The sequence below is a fragment of the Lethenteron reissneri genome, chromosome 59 (genome assembly GCF_015708825.2).
Source record: "Lethenteron reissneri isolate LAM-NWPU_2019-01 chromosome 59, ASM1570882v1, whole genome shotgun sequence".
Classification (NCBI taxonomy): Eukaryota; Metazoa; Chordata; class Hyperoartia; order Petromyzontiformes; family Petromyzontidae; genus Lethenteron; species Lethenteron reissneri.
This window is the reverse complement of record NC_083837.1, coordinates 567,674-580,033: the sequence shown is the minus strand read 5'-3', so window position 1 is coordinate 580,033 and position 12,360 is coordinate 567,674. Positions and strand designations below refer to the sequence as shown.

The following is a 12,360-nucleotide window of genomic DNA, read 5'->3' as shown; positions in this document are numbered from 1 at the left end:
CTTAAAATCTAATCTAGATTGAGATTCGAGACAACGGCGACAGATGAGATGCATGGGGAGGTCTTCATCAAGCAGTGGATAGACCATAGCTGATGATTTTATCTTAACGTATATGGATTTATATAGCGTCTGATTCCAAGGCGCTTTGCAGCAATTATAAAATTGTACATAGATGATGCGTGTCTCTCTCTCTCCGTGGTCGCGTGGATTTTTCTCCGGGTCCTCCGGTTTTTCCCTCCGCATTTAGAAACTCGTGTTTAGAGTATTTGCCTGCTGATATAAATGTCCACGTAATAAGCCACTTCGTAGAGCTATCATTTGTGGCCAGGTGGCTTCTGAAAAGAGCTATGCAGCTCAGTGGGCCCTTACCTGGCGAAATATAAAATTGTTTGGTTTTAGTGAAACATTTATGGTTAATCATAATCAACGTTTTTGGGTTTAGATCGCGTTATTTATAAATGTGTCGTAACCCTCCACCACCCGACACGGCCAATCAGTAAAAATGTGTCACGTTGATAAAAGACAAATAGTTCACTGCTTTAGCCCACCGGTGTGTTGAAGCCACAACATTTACAACACACCGGTGGGCTAAAGCAGTGAACTATTTGTCTTTGTCAACGTGACACTTTTTTACTGATTGGCCGTGTCGGGTGGTGGAGGGTTACGACACATTTAGAAATAACGCGATCTAAACCCAAAAACGTTGATTATGAATAACATTGGTCGCGAAAGCCTACGCGTTAAACTGATTTATGGTTAACGCACAACTACGGCGATCAGCAGGGCGCCAGCCAGCGGCAAATAAGCTGCGTGGTCACCTTACCGTCCCAAATGCCCAACTAACGTAAAGTTTATTCACAATAACAGTAAAACCTTGGATTGCGAGCAAAATTCGTTCCGGAAACGTGTTCGTAATCCAAAGCACTCGTATATCAAAGCGAATTTCCCCATAAGAAATAATGGAAACTCAGATGATTCGTTCCACAACCCAAAAATACTGTATTCATATAAAAATGATTAATACAAAATACCTTTTTATATTTTTATTATTTAAATGTAATATAAAGTAATCACATTTATTAATTAAATTTAATCGTGGCTGGTGTGCGGGAGACGAGAGAGAGGAGAGGAGGGTTGTTGTGTAGGACGACTTTCACTTGCAGTACAATTACTAAAGAACAGTCACTACACTTGGACACAAAATAAAAAAAATGCTTTACGCACACACTCGTGGTCACAACACTATAGTAAACAGTGTACGCTCGCACGGATGTTGACTATACGAGTGAGGCATGGGAGACGATTACCCACAATCCCGCAGCGAAAGAGAGAGAGAATAACCAATGGCTCAGTTGTGATCACGTGACGCTCGGCAGACGAAGCGTATACTGTACGTACTGCTCGTATTGCAAGACATCGCTCGTTTATCAAATTATTATTTATGTAAAAAATTTGCTCGTCTTGTAAAACACTCGCAGACCAAGTTACTCGCAATCCAAGGTTTTACTGTAAAGGTTTTTTGCGTTCGATCGCGTAAACAGAAATGTGTCATAACCGTCCACCGCCCGACCAGTAAGGTTTGTGACGTAAACAACGCGCCAATGAGTTTACTACTTCAGCCCACCGGTGTGTTGGAGAGCAAATCCACAACGTTCACGTGGCTCACGTGGCAACGCAGAGCCGCTGACGCCCAGACCAGCGTGATGTATGCGTAGGGGTGTTCAACGGCTTGTAATGTATTTTTTAACAACAATAACCCCTTTCGAAGGCGATCGCCTCAGAGGGTTAGTTCGAGTTAGGAGTCGTGGTCAGGGCTGGATTTAATGGTGAAGCACATAATCCAGAGGAAATTAACCGACGTCAGCGTGTGCCTGCGCTTTTAATAATGTCAGCTCCGTTGTGCTGTACCGACAATATCGTCGGGCTTTACGACTGTCTATGTGATGTAGGGAAAGAATATTGCCCATATAGCCTCTCCAAATCTCCGTGAGATGTGTGGCTCTCTTTTGAATTCCAAATGGATGTGATATAAAATGTAATATGCGCACACAACCTGACTACATTTTTTTGCTTGGAAGTGCTGGGCTGTTATGAATGTAAGTCCAATGCATTTTGCATTAAATAGAAATACATCATTTAAGATCTTCGGCATTCCTCAATGTTTTATAACGCAAGGCGATCGCAAAGTAAGGTGCTGCTTTACCCACACAGAGTCTGCATTAGTCTGCCAGGAGGGCCCGATGTTGCTGTGTTTCCCAATGTAGTAATCTTTCAAATGTGGACCATGATGCCCATAGATTTGACGTAACAGTTAACCACCATCTGCTCTTAGGCCTTCTCTTCCCCCCTTAGCCGCGAACCTCTTGGTGCTACTGCCAGGGCTGTCTTGGGAACCGTGCCCTCCCCACGCTGCACATGTCTCCCCTAGTTGAGACATTTTTGCTAAATTCGTATCTCTTACACCCTTTTTGGGCCAGTATCAAAAAATGATGAAAAACACGATTTGGTGTTACCCTTTCTGGAAATACCAAATAGATACCCTTTTGCGAGGCAATAAAGCTGCATTAACCACAGGTGCTTGTGGCAAAACATGCAAACCAACATGCTCTGATAATTATAATAAAGGGCATTGTCTGCGAAATTGATTGGCTTACACCAGAGACAGCCGCCTTCTCTATGGCCCAGTCTCTGCACCGGTGTTAGACCAGAGACTGACGCCAACAGGCGAACAGCACAGAGACAATGGCAGTAGCAATGCAAGTGTCGGAACACCGAGAGCTCGGGTCGATTATATTCATCACTGCTCGACCAGAGCTCGAAGTGTTCTGATATTGGCGTTGTTTTTGGCCCGTTTGCCTCCGGGCGTTCCCTGGTCTAACACATCTCTTGCATCTTCTTGGTTCTTTCGGTAAAGTCACGTAGAAGGAAAATTATACTGGTAGGAACGAAGTGGACCAGACCACCAATAGATTAATGTGTCCGTCCGTCCGTCCGTCCGTCCGTCCGTGGGAGGGGTGGTGTTGAGGGTGGTGTTGGAAATGAAAGACTACGAGTCTTTAAATCTCACAGCGTTTCTTGTCAAAACAAACACTTTTAATTAACGTTACACTAGAATACAGTATTTTTTTCTTTAACTCCTCTATACCCGGTCGATATCTCTGTACCGGTACTAAGTATTATTCCTACCAGCCCACCCCGCAGGGTCCTGTTACTGGTAGGAACGAAGTGGACCAGACCACCAATAGATTAATGTGTCCGTCCGTCCGTCCGTCCGACTGTCCGTCCGTCCGTCCGTGTATCAACATCGCCCCCTACTGCAAACACTTGGCATGACCCTACAAAAACCTTTAGACTCAGTGACGCTATCCTGGTAGCAACATCGCCCCCTACTGCAAACACTTGGCATGACACGTGTAACATTCTCTTATTCCCTGAGATAGCTTTTGATTAAAACCTTGAAATTAAATAAAGTGCGCGCGTTTCGTTAACATTAACGTGAGTAGCCGCGTTGTGAGGGGGTGGTGAGGGCTGGTGGGAGGGGTGGTGTTGGGGGGTGTTGGGGGGGGGCTGTCACCTGCGCGTCACCAAGTCGTCTGCTCCCGCGATTTTCGCGGGAAAAATCGCCGCGTTTTGTCGTCACGGCGTCGTCGATTTGATGGCCTCGCTGAGATAAAAGCGCCTCCTCGCTAAAGTCCACACGACTCCTCGGCCACCCACGATCACCACGATCACCAGACGCCGCCCTCACCACTTAAGCAGGGCGCGTTGCTAAGGGGCGGGGTAGAGGGCGGGGACTCGGAGCCTCTGGCGCGCATCGCTCAGAGCTCCACCACCTGGTAGAAACGAAGTAAACTGAGTGCATGCCAGCCTGCAGTAGATTAATGTGTTCGTCCGTCCCCTTCAGTGTCAAGGTACCACATTGTGATGTGTTTGTAAACAAAACAAGCCAAACAAATACATTTGCGAATTTTTCATGTTTTGAGATGACAGATACTTGGTTTACGGCTAGAATTGATGTTATCCTAGATGGGTTTGTTTATTAAACGCTTTTATTAGTTAACTAACTCCGTCTGTTGTTGAATCCTCAGAGCAGCCGCGCCGAGGGGCGGGAGGGGGGCAGGAGGGGAAGGGGCGATGGGGGAAGGGGGGGGGGCACGGGGGGGGGAGGGGCGGGGGGGAAGGGGGGGGGCACGGGGGGGGAGGGGCGGGGGGGGAAGGGGGGGGCACGGGGGGGGAGGGGCGGGGGGGGAAGGGGGGGCACGGGGGGGGAGGGGCGGGGGGGGAAGGGGGGGGGGCACGGGGGGGGAGGGGCGGGGGGGGAAGGGGGGGGGCACGGGGGGGAGGGGCGGGGGGGGAAGGGGGGGGGCACGGGGGGGGAGGGGCGGGGGGGGAAGGGGGGGGGCACGGGGGGGGAGGGGCGGGGGGGGTGTGGCAGGAGGGGGAGGGGCGATGGGGGAAGGGGGGGGGCACGGGGGGGGGGAGGGGCGGGGGGGTCTTTAAATCTCACAGCGTTTCTTGTCAAAACAAACACTTTTAATTAACGTTACACTAGAATACAGTAATTTTGTCTTTAACTCCTCTATACCCGGTCGATATCCCTGTACCGGTACTAAGTATTATTCCTACCAGCCCACCCCGCAGGGTCCTGTTAAAATAATAAAAATTAAACGTAATCAAATAATTCTCACGACGTTTCGGACTCTGTCTACTTGACAGACCTGTTCGTAAAATGTTTTATTTTCATTATTTTATTATTTTCCTTCTACGTGACTTTACCGAAAGAACCAAGAAGATGAATCCCTGCAGTCACGAAAGCTTTAAATCGAAATTTAAATCTCTTGCGGTTATCACGGTCAACACCGCAGGCGCCTCGCGGTGGGACGTCCTGCAAGATGCCGTGACGTAGTTTGGAACAAAAATGGAGCAGGCCACGTGTGTGCCGACGTCACAGGCCAAATTCACCGGAAGTGAAAAGTGACTCGAAAAAACCGGTAGTCCCCGACTTACGATATTTCGATCTTACGATGGCGATAGCGATTTGACAAAATTGTGAAGTATTTTACATTTCGCGCGGCAGGCAAACGCAGTAGCGTACGAGGTACGATGCTGTACGTTGGGACGCTGCCGGGATGTATTGAACGTATCTCCCGCCTTGTGTGGTGATGCCTCTCACTCTCACCAGCGGTCGACGGAGTGTTAAGTTGTCACGGTGTTCGCGCGTGTATTTTTTCTGTGTTTTTTGTGTTTCAAAGCCCAATTTTAGTGAAAAAGCATGTATTGTAATTAATAAATACATACAGTATATAGCCTATACAGTACGGTACTGTAAATTGCTCTGTTTTGCTAAATTATCACCATTCTTTAAGACGCCTGGGTAGGCTAGGCCATCTTCGACTTACGAAATTTTCGACTTACGATGGGGTCGTCGTAACGCATCTCCATCGTAAGTCGGGGACTGCCTGTAACTTGAGCGGTAGGAAGCATCCACCCCCACCAACCCATCTGCAACACTTCACAGGAACCTCAGCATCGGAATCATTGTCGAGACTGCAGGAGGAATCCGATGAGCTATGAAGCTCTTCTCTCACAGATTTCCAGCCGGGACATGGTGTCAGCGAGGTACAACGAGAGTCACAGCAACGTAAACAACCCCCCTGAGCGAGAGAGGTTGGAGACGCATTTGCGGTGAGCACCCTAAAAAAACAATTAAACTATTTCACTAGTTTTGATTTAAAGCTTTCGTGACTGCAGGGATTCATGTTCTTGGTTCTTTCGGTAAAGTCACGTAGGAGGGAAATAATAAAATAATAAAAACAAAACATAATAAAATACAATTCTCACGACGTTTCGACTGCAACACAAGCAATCATCATCAGGTGTGAAATCCACAGCAAGAAAATTCTTCAAGAAAATTCTTGCTGTGCAGTTGAAACGTCGTGAGAATTTTTTTGTTTTATATTTTTTATTTTATTATTAACCTTCTACGTGACTTTACCGAAAGAACCAAGGATATTTAACTACTCTTTGTATTTTACCAGGTAAGGCCCACTAAGCTACGTAGCGCTTTTTCAGAAGCGACCTGGCCACAAATGATAGTCCAACGCAGTGGCTTATCACGTGGACATTTATAGCAGCAGGCAAATACTCTAAACGCGTGTTTCTAAATGTGAAAGGAAAAACCGGAGGACCCGGAAAAAAATCCACGCAACCACGGGGTCAGAAACACGCAAACTCCAAATACAGCAGCAGGCGTCAGGGTCGGGATCGAACCCACGACCTCCTGTAGACCAGGCGAGGTAGCTAACATCTCCTAGCCACCGTGGCGCCCAGGCCGACCCTGGGGGACCAATTAATTGACGGGAATATATATGTTGTCTTCGTTCACAATCCAATTAGATGGAACAATCTATAAAAGCAATTTGAGTCGTAAGGAAAAAGTAACAGCACGACATGGGAGTTTCCGCATAATCAATTAGCGGCATTACGGCTACTGAGAAAGCAGGTGTATCGAACGTAATTCAATTCCGCGGGATTATAACGTGCGGAAATGATCAGTCCGCGTATTTCTGCGTCAACGCAATTTAAAAGCGAATGCCATCGCGTGACGGGAGAACGGCGTTCCCCCTCCTAACGCTCTAAATTATGAACGGCTTTTTTCGAACAATTATTCCATCGTCCCATTTCTCCTCCACTTTTATTTTAGGGGTGAGAGATATGTTCAGAATCAAAACAGCAAAAAATGCCGCGAGTGTTTTTAGGTTAAAAAAAATTTAATTGGATTTTTTTTTTTAATCTTTCTTCAGCTCTTAAAATCTAATTTAGATTGAGTGAGATTCGACAGAACGGCGACAGAGGAGATGCAGCATGGGGAGGTCTTCATCAAGCAGTAGATTGACCATAGCTGATGATGATTTTATCTTAACGTATATGGATTTATATAGCGTCTGATTCCAAGGCGCTTTGCAGCAATTATAAAATTGTACATAAGATGATGCGTCTCTCTCTCTCTCTCCGTGGTCGCGTGGATTTTTCTCCGGGTCCTCCGGTTTTTCCCTCCACATTTAGAAACACGCGTTTAGAGTATTTGCCTGCTGCTATTAATGTCCACGTAACAAGCCACTTGGTTGAGCTATCATTTGTGGCCAGGTCGCTTCTAAAAAACAGCTACACAACTCAGCGGGCCTTACCTGGTAAAATACAAAGACTTGTTAAATATGAGAATAGGTTTTCCACTTTTTACTGGCAACAAAACACGTGTTAAGATGTTAAAACACCAAACTGACACCTTTTTTACAAGGAGTCATATTTGCATTGACCACAATACCCGCGGTCGGAATGCAAACAAAACACACAACTCTGATAATGTATGCACTGTCCTTGAAATTGATTGGTCCACACCCGAGACAGCTTTCCTAAGAGCCCAGTCTCACAGAGTGTTGGACCAGATGACGCCAAAAGGGATGCCTTTTGTTGCCAGATAAAAGGGTCAAAAACCAATTATCATATTTTGCTGCTGGCAAAGGAGGTTCCAATGGTGAATGCATATATGATCAGAGTATGGTTTGTGTTTGCATTCTGACCACAAGTATTGTGGTTAATGTAGACATGATTCCTTGTAAAAAGGTTTCAGTTTGGTGTTTTAGCATCTCAACACAGCTGTTTTGTTGCCAGAAAAAAGGGGAAAACCTCTTCTCGCGGCCACCGTGGCGTCCCTGGACGGAGTCTCGAATGCGTTCCGTATCTTATCAAAAGTGACAGAGGCCTCCCCACCTCTTACGAACCCGCGATGTGACAATCCACCCCGCACCTGCTACACACCACCGATTTCATCGCTCCATCTCCCCTGCGAACGACCTCTCGGATGCGGTTTCTTTCCCTTAGACAGCAACTCACTCGTTAATTGTTCCGGAACTTTGGCCGTCACTCATTCCGGAGACATTTTATGCCCCAATAACCACACTCCTAAATCGTACCTTCAGAACAATTATTTTAATTCGTCAAATAATTTTTTGCGGGACTCGTTAAAATTGGTGACGCACACTGCGTTTGACATGCAAGAGTAGATAATTACGAGAAGATTAGATTCCCATGCGTGCGTGCCACATTAGACAGAAGCATCATTAAGGCAATTTTTCGCTCGGTTATCAAATTAAGCACTTAATTGCAACAGCAACAGGCAAAGTACGAATAACGCATTACGTGAGAAAAGTCGTCTGGCAGGCATGTTGCTTATATGTTTCCAGGAAACACGAAACAAAATTGAACGCCCATGTCGCTGCGTGTGGGTGCGCTTCTTCAGCTGAACATTCTTTTTTTTGGCAGACCGCAATGAAATCGGCATGCGCCGGGTGACTGCCCACGGGACTCACGTCGGCACACCGCTTGCCGCGGGCACAGGCTTGGTCCGTCTCCAAACCCGCGGCTCGAGATCCGCACGCGGCGCCTCTTTATGGGACTGCAGTGGCGGCTCTCGAAATTCGAAAAAAAAATGTCTCTTCTTGTTATTTTGGTTGCCGTCCTCCTGGAAGTCGCCCAGTCTACCATGAAACTCGTCCAGTTTACCATAGAAGTCCAGTTTACTGTGGGAGTCCAGTTTACCATGAAATTTGTCCAGCTTACCGTGGAAATCTAGTTTACCATGGGAGTCCAGTTCACCGTGGGAGTCCAGTTGACCGTGGGATTCCAATTTACTGTGGGAGTCCAGTTTACCATGGGAGACCAGTTTACCATGGGCAGGGATCAGCACGTGCACTGCTGGCTCTTGACATTTTTTTCAGTTGGGGTAGTGATAGGGGTAGTGACAGGGGTTTGGGTGATGATAGGGGTGGTGATAGGGGTTGGGGTAGTGATAGGGGTAGTGTTAGGGGTTGGGGTAGTGATAGGGGTGGTGATAGGGGTTGGGGTAGTGATAGGGGTAGTGTTAGGGGTTGGGGTAGTGATAGGGGTAGTGATAGGGGTTGGGGTAGTGATAGGGGTGGTGATAGGGGTTTGGGTAGTGATAGGGGTAGTGATAGGGGTAGTGATAGGGGTTGGGGTAGTGATATGGGTAGTGATAGAGGTTGGGGTAGTGATAGGGGTGGTGATAGGGGTTTGGGTAGTGATAGGGGTAGTGATAGGGGTAGTGATAGGGGTTGGGGTAGTGATAGGGGTGGTGATAGGGGTTTGGGTAGACGTAGTGAGAGGGGTTGGGGTAGTGATAGGGGTGGTGATAGGGGTTGGGGTAGTGATAGGGGTAGTGATAGGGGTAGTGATAGGGGTTGGGGTAGTGATAGGGGTAGTGATAGGGGTTGGGGTAGTGATAGGGGTAGTGATAGGGGTTGGGGTAGTGATAGGGGTAGTGATAGGGGTAGTGATAGGGGTGGTGATAGGGGTTGGGGTAGTGAGAGGGGTTGGGGTAGTGAGAGCCGGTGTTCAGCCACTTCTCTTTTCGAATTTCCTCCCATGCTGTTTTTTCACAGAGCTCGTATAATCAGGGCCGCATGGTACAAAGGGCCAACGAAAAAATTATTTGGCGATGTTCTTTTGTTTGCATGATAAATAAATTGCAACCAAGATATCTTCCCGAATGAACATAATTGCATAGCAAGGACGGGCACAGTGCTTTAAATAAAATCTGCTTATCTGCGGCACACAGCACGCTCTCATCGAATGAGGGCTCAGGCTAATCGGTGAGCGTGTCGGCAGTCACGGCATCTGTCTAGCGGCTGGACGAAGCCAAGTGACAGTGGCGGTCGTAGGGCAGCAGAAGGTTTCCACTGAAGGCCTACGAAGGAGAAATGCCTGGGGCCTACAGGAACCTGAATCCGACCCTGCCGATGATAACGTCGCTCAATTCAAGGAGCACGTTATTATACTTCTCCTGAAACAACTTGGACAGTGCTCTTTGTTGCGGTGCCAATTTGCGTCCGTGGCCTTCGGGCCTACTGTGCTCAGCAATTGTGTTTGCTAAAAAAAAACACACACACCCATAGATGTTTCAATCATTCATATTAACACATCAAGGGCGATGCGACTAACACGATTTTAAACATCAGCATGAAACGCAACGCAATAATAATTTGGCATAAACACACAGACACGCACGCGCGTACAATCGTATAAAATCTATGGCCTTTAGGGAAGAATGCATATCAGTTCACGTTATGTCTGGAAAGCAAGACCTTCAGCAGGTTCACTAATACGGTGTATTACGTTTTGTTGTTGTGGTAAAAATGTTCGCGGTCATTTCACGCAGATGGAAATGCCGGCAAAAAAACAAACACGCGCTGCCCTTTGTTTTGTGCAGAGGAGGAAGTGCCGAGGCAGAAAAATGCATTTGATCAAAAACGGCAAATTCGTAATGGAAAATAAATCGTGATTGATGTAAGTTACGTCTTATTCCTTCGCATGTGTGGCGAGCTTTCTCCGTGTAATCCATTTCTTCACAGGTGAAGCCGACCAAACGTTAACGGAATTGGCCAAACGTCTCAATTTAGGACCTTCCAGCACAAACGTCTTCAAATTCAAGATGAATAAAGGACATTGTTATTTACACCTGCCCCCTACTCCATCACGCCCGCACGTCCCACCCATCACTACCTCCTACTTATATTCCCAACCTCCAAGTAGCTGACCCCAATCCTCCTCCTCCAACCTGCACACCACTCATCCCACCCATCACAATTCCCTCTTCTTCCTCATTAAATCCACACCGCTGTCACGTTACATGAAAGCGGTGTAGATGTAGTGGTGATCTCTGTCTTAAAGTTGTATGCATCTCTACGTGCCTACGTAAGTCTACGGATCTCTAAAACACATTCCTGCGGAGGGAGCTGGTAGGAACGTTGGGTTGCTCGGTCAATGGCCAGGGTCAACGGCGGCGTGGTGTATTCCGCAAATATGCCCGACTGTGAGGGCGGGCACAAGCCGGCGTGTGTAGGTTAAACGTTGAGTTTTATAAGGGCACCACGGGGTGACCAGCCCCTCTCCACCCAGCCCACCCTCCCCACCCAGCCCCTCCCCACCCTCCCCTCCCCACCCAGCCCCTCCCCACCCTCCCCACCCAGCCCCTCCCCACCCTCACCTCTCCACCCAGCCCCACCCCTCCCATTTTTGGATGCACGACGGACGGACGGACACAATAATCCCCTATGGGCTGGTGGAACCAGGTGGTTCCTACCAGTATAAACTAGGAAGTCTTAATGTATCTCTCTATTTTAGTCCCACACATCACAATGCCACTCTACCACAAACCGTGGATCACACGGTAATGCCACAGCCCAATTCAATCAATCACCGGAAGCATTTCAGATATTCGGTGGGCTATTCCTGAAGTCATCCACTAGCTCACCGACTCGCTAACCTCGACACGGAGATACTAACGTTGCTGACAGACTCCCGGCCATACAAAACAGCATAAGTAGACCACTTAGAATTACAGACAACCGACGTTCAGTCAACAACATTTAAACATTTCATCACAATCGCATTTTGTGAGTGTGCCAAAGTACAAAAAATATATAATAGTGTCTCTAAGTGGTTCAATATTGACAATTCCTTTTGGGAATTGATTTTGTGAAAGACTGAAATAGCTTGGGTGAGCGGGTGGGTGGATAAAATAAAACTGACAAAAAATAGAGGGATTTTTTTTACTTCTTAGTGTGAAGATAAAATGCGCAAAAGTAGCTTAAATCCCAGCGGCAAACACCGCGTGAGCCAGAGACACGAAAAGGCCAAAAACAGCAGGCCCCGTCTGCACCAACACAGTCAGACGCGATCATAATTGTGTCTGACTGTATCAACACCGTGGGGGCACCACGGTGGCTAGGAGATGTTCACCACTTCGCCTAATCATTCCTCCAGGACTGAAATTATGATTGCGAAAACGATGATAAATGATTAGTTAAGGATTGTGGTGCCATGCCACCATCATGAGCGAGCAGAACTTGGGTGATCCCCAGCGATTCACCATTGCCACTGCTCTTCGTGCTGTCGCAGTGAACTCGAATCGGCTTCTACCAAATCCGTCCTGATAACGGCGGCGAGCTGGATGAATCGCTCCAGGAGATTGATGCTCCCCATCCGTGTGCGATGGCCACCTGCCCAGAACTGGAATGCCCTGGAGGTAAGCACCCCACCCCCAATGAGCTCGCGTCGGCCTCGAGAATGAGGCCTGGGGACTTGTGGGTAGTGGGCGGGGGAAGTGAGATGGCAGGACTGGGCACTTAAGCCCGGCTTAAAAACTCACTCTGTATCAAGTACCGTGGCCCGAACGGGAATTGCTTCTAGTTAAGGCCGGTTAGCAACCAGTGGATGGCGACAGAGACGATGGAAAGAAAAGGTGAGCCCAGACAAAACGCCACAAGTGCGAGGGGGTAACAC

At 47.7% G+C, this 12,360-nt stretch overlaps 1 protein-coding gene across 6 annotated transcripts in view; it reads right to left on the bottom strand.

The window, feature by feature from the left end:
• LOC133357651 (gamma-aminobutyric acid receptor subunit alpha-5-like) overlaps positions 1–12,360 on the bottom strand; it is a 74,590-nt gene that overhangs the window by 26,189 nt on the left and 36,041 nt on the right. The window lies entirely within an intron of this gene.